General features: G+C 51.2%; 1 protein-coding gene across 3 annotated transcripts in view; it reads left to right on the top strand.

Moving 5' to 3' along the window:
* SCYL1 (SCY1 like pseudokinase 1) overlaps positions 1-12153 on the top strand; it is a 94078-nt gene that overhangs the window by 35600 nt on the left and 46325 nt on the right. The gene's annotated exons all lie outside the window — the stretch shown is intronic.

Here is a 12153-nt window from a genome sequence, read left to right as displayed (position 1 = left end):
TGATTTACTCTGTCACCTCATTGAGGGACTCAGGACCATGGGTGTTTCGCTGCTGTCCACGAGGAGGCGACACTATGCATAATCTGAAAAAGATTAACCGTGGCTCCTCCTCTGCACTATACACCCCTGGACGGCGTTGGCCTTCTCCAGTTTTTGCTTAGTGTTGCATAGGAGGCACGCCTAAAATTTCGTACTCCGTTTTTGTCCAAGACGGAATTACAGATGAAGAAAAGTGGGTCTTTTGCGAGACTCCCGGCATGGCTCTTTCCTCGGCCCCCTATTATAGGGTGCCCGGTTGAAGTCGAGATGGCTATTCCCCATGTCGCTCCTTCCCCAGTCCCTCGGGTGCTGGTTCGAAGTCGAGACCCCCCCTCCTTCCCCAATTCCTTTTGGTTTCTGGGTTGAGGTTGAGGTCGAGGTGAGGATGAAGCCCCCTGAAGGTCATAACAGCACCCTCCCTAATCCCCCTCTGGGGGCATTAGGTTGAGACGCCTCAGGTAGGGCCTGTACAGGCAGCACTCTGCAGCATGGACCAGCACACTGCGCCTGCATCCAGGGACCCCAGCCCAGCTGCAGGCTCCTTTTGGGGGCTGGGGGGAGTGCAGGCAGGCATGGCACATCTGAGACACAGTGCTACCTGTGTTCTGTCTCTGCGGCAGCAGCAGGGGGGGGACCTTTCAGCCCACCCCCCCAGCCACTTTTAGCCCCACCGCTATCCTGCTTTTCAAATCTGGGAGGGTCTGGTTCAGATCCGATCCACTCCCGGACTTCTGCGCTGGCCTGGAGCCCTCTTGGGCATCAGGAATCTACTTTAGGCCACGGCTTCGGCCTAGCCGAGGCCGCCGCCTTGTTTCTGCCCCCTGGCCCGCCCCCCGGATGACAAATATGACACTCTACAGTGTCATAGAGGGGGCGGATCGAGGCTGAAAGGGCACATTTTTTTTACCCAGCCCTGCCACCTTTTTTTTCTCGGCTCTCCTACTCCTTTCTCCTTATTCCTCTTCTCCTCAGCGGCCATTTCTGCTGCAGGACAAGATTAATCCTGTATTTCCCGATGTCCTGGCCAGCCAGTCTCTGGGGGGCACAGGACTGTGGATCTTCGGCGCTGGACCTAGGGGCAAATTGGTGGGGTAAGATCACAGCTGGGGTTCTTACTCGGCTGTGATACCATATTCCTATAAGACCCCCTATAGGTTCCTCTGCGTAGCCACCCCTCTCGCGCACTATGCTGGGCTCAAGGTCCAAGAAAATCAGGCAGGACTGCTTTTATGCATTCTGCACAGCCTGCAGGACCACTCTCCCCAGTGGCAGCACGTACCCGCACTGCCGGGACTGTATCTAGTCTACTGTGTCAGAGCCCCAAGAAGCCCCTACCAATGGGGGGGGCGTGGCCTGAGAGTCCATGTGAGCGGACGTGCGGCTGTGAGCTCCCGCCGCTGTATATTGTAAAATCCTGCAGAGCCGCTGCTGTTTGGTCCCTGCGGGGGCTTACTGGCTGCGGGGAGACTTGGAGAGGCCGGCGGTGCTGTTCGGTAGCGCTGGAACCGACGAACATGACCAGGAGACGGCAGAAGGACGCGGGTGCCGGGGATGCAGGCGCAATCCAAGATGGCGCCGACTTGAGGGAAAAGGCAGACAAGGAGAACGCCGCATGCAGAAAGCGCATGGAGGTAGCGGCAAAGCTCCAGCAGTTTGCGAGAGCGGAGGCCGCAGAGGAGGGAGCCGGAGCTGATACCGAAGAGGAGGAGGAGGAGGAGAGCCCAGCAGGAGAACATGAGGTACAACAGGGGAGAAAGGAGAGTAAAATGGCGGTGGCAGAAGGGGGACCCGAGGAAATGGCGCCAGAAGCTGAGCCTACCCTAAGAGACGTTTTTGCGCTAGTCTCTTCATGTAAACAATCTCTGACCATACAGATACAGGAGGTTAAGGGGGACACAGCCCAGATAAACGCAGCCATGCAGAAGATTGACAAACGTGTGGGGGAGGTAGAGGAGAGAGTGAGCACTGCAGAAGACCATATAGTGCAGCTGCAAAAAGCAGAGAAAAAGTTCACTCAAGCAATAGCTGAATTGGCTGCGAAAAATGAGGACCTTGAGAACAGGTCCAGAAGAAATAATATTCGCATAGTGGGCATCCCTGAAAAAGCTGAAGGGAGGAATCCAACGGAATATATTGAAAAATGGCTGTTAGAGACATTTGGAGATATGGCGCTAACAAAAGTGTTCGCGGTAGAAAGAGCGCATAGGGTCCCGCCGAAACCACCTGTCCCTGGAGCGAATCCCCGTACCATGCTCGCCAAAATTCTAAACTATAGAGACAGAGACATTATCCTGAGGAAGGCCAGAGACATGACGGATCTGACAGTTGAAGGTCAAAAGATTGCTATATACCCAGACTATTCTACTCTGGTGCAGAAACAACGGATGATGTTCACGGGTATCAAGAGACGGCTGAGGGAATTGGGTGTGCAGTATTCCATGATGTTCCCAGCAAGACTGAGGGTGGTGGCGTTTGATAAAATTCATTTTTTCCAGAAGCCGGAGGACGCTACCCAGTGGATCGATATTAATGCTAAAAAGCTTAAAGGAAAAGGAGACTGAAACTGTGGGAAGAGTCTGAAGTTGTTTACTTATCTGTCAGTTGGAAAAGAGTCATGTGATTGACAAGCCAAGGGGTTTGGGGGGGGAAGAAGGGAAAGGGATGGTGTAATGGCTGCTGGGAAAGGGGGAGGAAGGGTTTGCGACATATTTTAAGTTTATGCAGACTTCTTGTGTGTGCAAATAATTCTAAGTTAAAATGTTTTGAGAACGTTATTTTTCAAAATGTCTGAAATCCTGTTATGTACAGTGGTGGGAGGAGGGTTGGGAAGGTAATGCCAAACGGAGTGTTCGCTATGGGCGATGATGCCCCACTCTTGGAAAGAGGTGGAATGGTTAGATGTGAGGGGGGAAGGGTGGGAGGGGGAGTTGGGAGGGGGGGGGGGGGGGAGGGTAGTTAGACAGCCTGAGCTCAAAATTGATGATACTTATAGTGAAGATGAGCCAAGTGATGGGGACCCGTTTTAAGATTTTGTGCTGGAATGTGAGAGGCCTAGGGGAGAAATCTAGACGTGCTGCGTGTTTGCAATATGCAAGAGACCAAAGGGCCTCAATGATATGCTTGCTGGAGACGCATTTGGTAAGGGAAAAAGTGGATGTTTTGAATAGACGATGGATCCAGAGGGGATATCATTCTACCTTCTCCACGTATGCAAGAGGAGTCTCAATCTTGGTTCCAGCGGGAGTTCAGTATGAGGAGGTGAAGGTATATGGGGACGTGGAGGGACAGTATGTACTATTACGGTGTATACTGTATGGAGTGATGCTGTGTGTTGCCGCGATGTATATTCCGCCTCCCTACTCTAGCAGGAAGATTAGAGAAGTAATGGAGCGTGTGGAAAAATGGGGACCGACACCGTTAATAATTATCAGAGATCTAAATAACATCTGTGATGAATATTGGGATAAAAATAAAAATACTCAGAATAGGTCGGAGGGACACATAACAACATTTGGCACCTATATACAGGAGATAGGTTTGATTGATCTGTGGAGGGTTAGACATGTGGGGGAGAGAGGGTACTCATGTTATTCACCGGCACATGCCACACTCTCTAGGATTGATATGGCTCTGGGTAACAGGATTTTGGACACATTGGTTGGGGAGGTGAGATATCTGCCAAGGGCCTTGTCGGACCATAGTCCAATTGAAGTAGAGGTTAGATTGGAGGGGGCTCGCTCGCTAAGTGGGAGAGAATGGAAGATTCATCCTAATTGGTTACAGAGTATTGAGTTGGAAAGTATAGGACGGGAGGTGGCGGAATTCTTTCTCTTAAATGATGGAAGCGCCGACGCTCTTACAATTTGGGATGCAATGAAGGCGTACCTGAGGGGACTACTGTTTAGGGACATTAGTAGGTGTAAGCGGAGGACGAGAGAGGTAGAAAAAGCGGCAGTTGAGGAGTTGAAGGAAGCAGAGGATGGGATGGCCACAATGGGAACCCCTGAGGCAGAGAGAAGAATGAAAAACGCACAAAATCATTTGGAAAAAATTCTGCTAGGCAAAGCTGAGAGGAAACGAGATTTCCAAAGGGTATTGTTCTATCAGGAGGGAGAAACAGTGGGACATATGCTGTCGGTAGTGGCTGCTGCTCAGAGAGGTTCTTCATATATACACTCTTTGGATTCTGCTAGTGGAGGTAAAATAACGGAAACACCTGAAATTTTGAGAGCCTTTGCGGACTTCTATGCAGATTTGTATTCCTCTCGGGTTGGTGAATCGGTCGAGGATGCACTGACTTTCTTGGAAGGTCTGGATTTGCCGAGACTGAGTGAGGCAGATAGGGAGAGCCTTGAGGCCCCTATCACTGAGGAGGAATTGAGTCGGGCATTGATGTCTATGGCCAATGGGAAGGCGCCTGGGGTCGATGGGTTACCCGCTGAGATCTATAAAGGGTTGGCAGAAGTGTTGATTCCTAGATTAAAAATGGTATTGGAGGAAGCTAGGTCTTGTGGGCGCTTGCCAGCCTCTATGAGAGAGGCCATAATAGTGGTCATTCCAAAGGAGGATAAGGACTTGGGGAAACCGGAGTCGTACCGCCCAATTTCTTTACTAACAATTGATGTCAAGCTTCTGGCCAAGGTGTTGGCTCTCCGCCTCTCTAGTGTTATTGCGAGTCTGGTGCATTCGGACCAATCTGGCTTTATGCCGGATAGATCAACGGCGATCAATTTGCGGAGGTTATATGTAAATTTGCAGGTAGAGTCTGATAACTGTGGTCGAAGAGTGATTGTATCGCTAGATGCACACAAGGCGTTTGACAGCGTCGAATGGGGGTACCTCTGGCAGGTGCTGGAATGTATGGGGTTTGGCCCGCAGTTTGTGGCCTGGATACAGCTGTTGTACTCATTACCATCCGCCAGAATTAGAGTAAATGGGGAGCTATCTCGTCCTATAGGGCTGGCTAGGGGTACTAGGCAGGGATGCCCGCTTTCACCCCTCCTGTTCGCGTTGGCTGTAGAACCTCTTGCTGCTAAGATTCGGCAGTCGGATGGGGTCCCTGGGTTTAGGTATGGCAAAGTAGAGGAAAAAATAGCGTTATATGCGGATGATGTTTTGCTGTTCCTGGAGGATCCAGACAATTCACTAAGAGGGGCCGTTGAAATTGTTGAGAGATTTGGTACTGTGTCGGGACTAACAATTAATTGGGATAAGACGGTTCTTTTTAGAGTGGATGACGTAGGAGAGAATGTGAGTGAGGATGTTGGGGATGAGAGGCTGAAGGTGGTTTCCCAATTTAAATATCTTGGAATATGGATTTCGGTGCCGGTGGCGGAGTTTCTGCAAAGAAATTTGACTCCTGTTATGGGGGTACTCAAGGCAAAGGTAGACGCCTGGAATAAGCTACATCTATCGGTCGTCGGTAGGGTAAACCTTATTAAAATGGTCCTTATGCCCAAAATTCTTTATGTTCTGCATAACGCACCAATTTGGATCCCTCGGGGGAAGTTCAGGCAGATTAATGCCCTCTTTAGAAGTTTGATATGGGGTAGACAATATCCACGTATTAGCTTGGAGACGCTTCAACGACCCAAGGAAGATGGTGGTTTGGCTTTGCCCAACCCGGAAATATACTTCCTTGCGGCCCAGAGCCAGCATTTGAAGGGCTGGGCGCGAGGGGCGTCATCCAGTGCAGTACAACAGATATTGGAAGAGGTGACGGACCGACGACCGATGGCCAGGTGTTTGGAGGATGGCTCATTGGGCGCGCTGGGGAAAATATACCCAACCCTGTTCCTGATTCGTAAATTATGGAATAGATTAAGGCAGATTCGTGGGGTTACAGGGTTGACTAAATTCACACCGATATGGTCTAACCACAACTTAAAGGATTTTGAGGCCCTGGGAGGATTGATGGAATGGCAGAATAAGGGAATTTGCTTTGTTCACCAGATAATCCAGCAGCAGGAGCTGAAGTCCTTTTCCCAATTGCAGGAAGAATTTGGTTTGCGATCCACAGGGGAATATCAGTATGCGCAGATGAGACATGCCTTTAGAGCTCAGAATAAGAAGGCTGATATTAGGGTTCAAGATGATATAGTGTTGGAGTATGTGTGTGGTGAGGGTACTACAAGGGGAGTTATTTCCACTCTGTATAAGGACCTTATGCACACATTTCTGCTAGATTTCCCTATAAAGGCGAGAGCTAAGTGGGAGAGAGAAGTGGGGCCGATGGAAAATGAAACCTGGGAATCGGTGATGGAGTGGGTTCCGCGACTATCCTTGAGTGAACCATATAGGCTCTCGCAGCTATACATTTTGCATAGGGTATATAAATCTCCGGAAGTGTTATACAAAGCGGGATTGCGTGCCAATTCTGGGTGTCCGAGGTGTGCGAGTGAGAAGGCAGGAATATATCACATGATGTGGACGTGTCCGAGACTGGCTGCCTTTTGGGTGGTGGTTTTGAGCCGAGTTGAAGCAGCGTATAAGTGCAGAGTTGTTAGAGACCCGATAGTATGTGTGCTGGGATATGTGGAAGAAATTGGAGTTGACAATACTTGGAAGATTGCAATTGCTAGGCTACTCTACATGGCCAGGAAAGTAATAGCACGAAACTGGATAAACGCGGAACCACCTGTGAGAAGGGAATTTCTCCAATATGTTCAACATGGTCTAAAATTGGAAAAGGGGGTGTACAGTAAAAGGGGGAAAATAGAACTCTTTAATAAAATATGGTCTCCTTGGCTTGATTTGGATTGAGGAGTATAGGCGTCGTGTTTCCTAAGACCTGGAAGAGGATAAATTACAAGAGGCAGATAATGCCTCGGTGGGGTGGAGATTGAGACTGAGCTGTCTTATGGGGGAGGGGGGTAGTTGGGGTAATGTTGGGGTTTATTAAAGTAAGAAAATGTGTATCTGATATAATGCAATGTAAATGGCATTCTGTTGTTCTCCTTTTTTTTTATATTGTTAATAAAAATCTATTTAAATTAAAAAAAAAAAGCCCCTACCAATGCTTCGGTGTCTAATGCCACACCGGAATGGGCTACTCAGAAGTCACAATCTATGACGCAGTCTATAGATAACCTAACCTCCACATTGCTTCAGGCTCTGCAGGGTCGGCTATGAACATTACCCAGCAAAGGGAGAGCTCTACTCAGAGACATGACGTCTCCGGCACATCCATGTCTAGGTCAGGACGTAAGCGGACCCACAGGTCACGTTCATCTGTGTCATCCCATAGCACACGGTCATCCTCCTCTAGGGAGAGACACCGTAGTTCCAGGTCACCTAGACCGTCCCCTACCAGGGACAAACAATGCAGATCTCTGCAGCGATCCCAGACCAGAGAAGAGCTCCGCCCCCAGTTCACCCACCAGGGGACACCTCAGCGATACACAGGATTCGGAAGGCATCAGTGGCTCCGACTCAGACAAGGAAACGGAGGGGTCCCCTGGTGGGTGAACTGGGGTGGAGGTCTCTGGTCTGGGATCGCTGCGGAGATCTACAGGATTTGGAAGGCATCTGTGGCTCCGACTCAGACAAGGAAACGGAGGGGTCCCTGATCCCAATTCCCCCTAGCAATACAGCGCTAGTTGAGGACTTAATCTCTTCCATCCATCGGGTGCTGGACATTTCTGATCCGCCCCCGGAGGCCCCAGAACACAAGATTTCCTTTGAAGGAGTTCTGAAACCGCCTAGGGTCTTCTCTAACCACCCAGAGTTTAAGGCGATCCTTAAAAAGCAGCTCTCACAGCCTGAGAAGAAGTTCGCTAATCGCAAATATCTGAAGGCGAGGTACCCCTTCCTGCAGAAGGACACCAAAGAATGGATAGATCCACCCGAAGTTGACCCCCCCAGTCTCTAGACTAGAAGCACAGACCCTCCTTTCACTGCCAGATAGCTCAACCCTCAGGGACGCAGCAGACCGGCAGGTAGAACGCATGGCTCGTTCAATTTTCGAGGCTGCGGGGCCTCCCTTGCTCCCGCGTTGGCTTCAGTTTGGGCTGCCAAGGCCATCCTGGCTTGGGCCCAGAATTTACAAGCTGGCTTCCAAGCATCCGCTCCTGAGCTGTCGGACCAAGCGGTTCAATTAGCAGTTGTAGCAGATTACAGGCTTCATGCAGCTCTGGATTCAGCAATGGGTGTAGCTGGGATAGCATCAAACGCCATCACAATTCGGCGCATCCTCTGGCTGCGGGAATGGAAAGCTGACGCAGCCTCAAAGAAGTCCCTCACGCACCTCTCGTATCTCAGTGGGCGACTTTTCGGTGAAAAGTTGGACACAAGGATATCCAACGCCACCGGGGGTAATAGTACCTCTCTCCCTCAACTGAAACCTAAACGCACTTACAAGAAGCGTAACCAAACCCTATTCCAATCCTTTCGGAATTCGTCGGGCTGGTCCGTCTCGCATCCAGCACAAAATTGTAACCATTCCCTACAGGGACAACTCACGGTCGACGCAAAGGTCGGACAAGACCTGGCAGTCAAAAGCAGGCCAGTCAAAGCCCAAAGGAGGAAAACCTCAGACTTTCTCCTCCATCATGACCCACGGACTCCGGAAGACATCCCACCCGTAGGCGGATGACTTTTACTCTTTCAGCAAGTCTGGCTGCCTATTACAGAAGACAGGTGGGTCAGGGAACTAGTGCCTTCCGGATACAAGATAGAGTTCACCTCCAACCCACCGAACCGATTCTTCCTCTCTGTTCCCCTAAAACAGCCAGCAAGGCTCGTGCCTTTCACCAATCGGCTTCCTCGCTTCTTCAAGCAGGAGTCATAGTACCGGTTCCCGCAGCCGAGCGCTTCCGAGGGTTCTCCAATCTATTCATAGTCCCCAAGAAAGGAGGCAGCGTACGGCCCATACTGGACCTAAAACAACTCAACAAATATGTATGGGTCTATCACTTCCGCATGGAGTCCCTTCGGCCCTTCATTGCGTCCATGGAGAAGGGAGGATATATCTCACCTCCATAGACCTACAAGACGCATACCTGCATATACCGATTGCACCCGCCCATCAGAGATTTCTCAGGTTCGCAATCGACCAGGACCACTACCAGTTCGTGGCTCTCCCGTTCGGACTCGCCACGGCTCCCAGAGTGTTCACCAAGGTCATGGCAGCCACCATGGACGTCCTGCACTCCAGAGGCATAGTAGTCGTTCCATACCTGGACGATCTCCTCATCAAAACTTCCACTTTCAAGGACTGCGAGCTCAGCGTCTCAATCACAATCGACACTCTGAGTCGCATGGGCTGGTTAGTCAACCTACAAAAGGCATCGCCAACTCTGAGTCAGTCTCTGACCTTCCTAGGAATGCTATTCGACACCTCCAGGGGTCTAGTGCGCCTCCTCCGCAACCCCCCCCCCCCTTCCCCGATCTCTCCTGTTTGCCATGAGAGTCCTCGGCAGGTTGGCAGCAGCAATAGAAGCGGTCCCATTTGCCCAGTTTCACCCCAGGTCTCTCCAACTAGCCATTCTCACGTCCTCTTGACAGGAATCCTTTTTCTCTCGACAGGGAGTTCCAGCTAACGTCGTCAACCAGGAGGTCCCCTGCACTGGTGGCTCAAGCCAACCTCGCTAGCAACGGGGAAATCCTTTCTCACAGGTCAATGGAAGGTCCTGACCACCGACGCGAGCCTGATAGGTTGTGGTGCCGTGCACCTACACCACAGGGCACAGGACAAGTGGTCACCAGTGGAAGCGACCATGCCCATCAACATCCTGCAAATTCATGCCATCCTCCTGGCGTTGAGAGCCTTCCGTCACTTACTGGCAGCCTCTCACATCAGAGTACAGTCGGACAATGCCACTGCTGTGGCATATGTGAACCACCAAGGAGGGACCCGCAGTACCCAGGCGATGCGAGAAATGACACACATCCTCCACTGGGCGGAAAACACAGGGTCGGTGCTCTCTGCGGTCCACATTCCGGGTGTGGACAACTGGGAAGCCGACTTGGGAATGGACTCGGGAGAGTGGTCTCTCCATCCTGAAATTTTTCGCCAGATCTGCCATCGCTGGGGAACTCCGGACGTGGACCTAATGGCATCCCACTTCAATGCCAAGGTCTCCAACTTTATGGCCAGAACACACGATCTGCGGTCGCTCGGAGTAGATGCCCTGGTTCAGGACTGGACCCAGTTCCAGCTTCTGTACATTTTTCCACCTCTCCCCCTGATATCCAGAGTGGTGAGGAAGATCAAGCAGGAGGGAGTTCCAACCATCCTAATCGCACCGGACTGGCCCAGACGTACATGGTTCGCCGACATAGTACAACTTACAGCAGACGCCCCCTGGCGTCTCCCCGACTGCCCCGATCTTCTATCACAAGGCCCGTTCTACCACCAGAACTCAGGGGCCCTCAATTTGATGGCGTGCCTCTTGAGACCTGGGTTCTAACTCAGGCAGGGCTCTTGCCGGACGTCATTGGAACCATGATCAGGGCACGGAAGCCAGCCTCTGCCAAGATTTATTACCGTACCTGGAAAGCTTTCTTTACCTGGTGCGAATCTCGTGGCCAGACCACACTCCCTTATTACCTCCCCAAAGTAGTTGGTTTTCTCCAATCGGGTCTGGAGGCCAGGCTGTCCCTGGGCTCGCTTAAGAGCCAGGTGTCAGGTCTCTCAGTGATTTTTCAGAGACGCATTGCTAACAAGCCACAAGTAAGGACTTTTCTTCCGGGGGTTTCCCGATTGGTTCCCCCTACAGACGACCACTAGAAACGTGGGACCTCAACCTGGTCCTGACAGCATTGCAGGGACCAACTTTCGAACCCCTTAGGGAGGTCCCACTCTGCCTTCTATCCCAGAAGTTGGTCTTTCTGGTAGCAATCGCATCGCTACGCAGGGTGTCTGAACTGTCAGCACTCTCCTGCAGACGGCCCTTCCTGGCTTTTCACCAGGACAAGGTAGTTCTCCGTATGGTCCCATCCTTCCTTCCGAAGGTTGTGCCCAACTTCCACCTCAATGAGGAAATTTCGCTGCCATCCCTTTGTCTGGTTCCAGTTCATAGTGGAGAAGGCTCTGCATACGCTTGACCCCGTCAGGGCATTGCGTATATATGTGTCTAGGACTGCGCCCTTCCGGAAGTCTGATTCTCTTTTCTTTCTTCTGGAAGGCTACCGCCAGGGTCTGCCGGCTTCCAAAGCTACCCTTGCCAGGTGGATCACATCCACCATACAAGAGGCCTACCGCCTTAAAAATTCTCCTCTTCCGGCCGGTATTACGGCACACTCTACACGGGCGGTAGGGGCCTCCTGGGCCATTCGGCACCAGGCTTTGGCACAACAAGTGTGTAAGGCGGCCACCTGCACTAGCCTACACACGTTTACTAAACACTACAGAGTTCATACCCAGTCCTTAGCGGACGCAAGCCTGGGTAGACGGGTTCTGCAGGCAGCGGTGCCCCAAGTTTAGGGGCCTGTCTGCACAATATTCGTTCATTGCTTCCCACCCAGGGACTGCTTTGGGACGTCCCATGGTCCTGTGTCCCCCAATGAGGCGACAGAGTAAAGGAGATTTTTGTGTACTCCATAAAATCTTTCTCTTAGCCTCTAATTGGGGGACACAGCTCACACCCTGTTGCCCTTTACGGGCCGTTGTTGTTGTTGAGTTCTCATATTGTTCTTTGAGCTCGTACATAGTGGCCTTCTTATAGGCATGGTTATGTTATTCATGTTACGTTCCTCCTAATGCTTTTGCACAAAACTGGAGAAGGCTGACGCCGTCCAGGGGTGTATACTGCAGAGGAGGAGCCATGGTTAATCTTTTTTAGATTATGCATAGTGTCACCTCCTAGAGGACAGCAGCATAACACCCATGGTCCTGTGTCCCCCAATTAGAGGCTAAGGGTACCGTCACACAGTGCAATTTTCATCGCTACGACGGTACGATCCGTGACGCTCCAGCGTCGTAACAATATCGCTCCAGCGTCGTAGACTGCTGTCACACTTTGCAATCTACGACGCTGGAGCGATAATTTCATGACGTATGTGCGATGTAGAAGCCGTTGGTTACTATGCGCACATCGTATACGATATATGTTACACCATGCAATCATGCCGCCACAGCGGGACACTAGATGACGAAAGAAAGTTTCAAACGAT

This window comes from Ranitomeya imitator, chromosome 9, assembly GCF_032444005.1.
Source record: "Ranitomeya imitator isolate aRanImi1 chromosome 9, aRanImi1.pri, whole genome shotgun sequence".
NCBI classification, from domain to species: Eukaryota; Metazoa; Chordata; class Amphibia; order Anura; family Dendrobatidae; genus Ranitomeya; species Ranitomeya imitator.
This window is presented reverse-complemented; position numbering and strand designations above follow the sequence as displayed.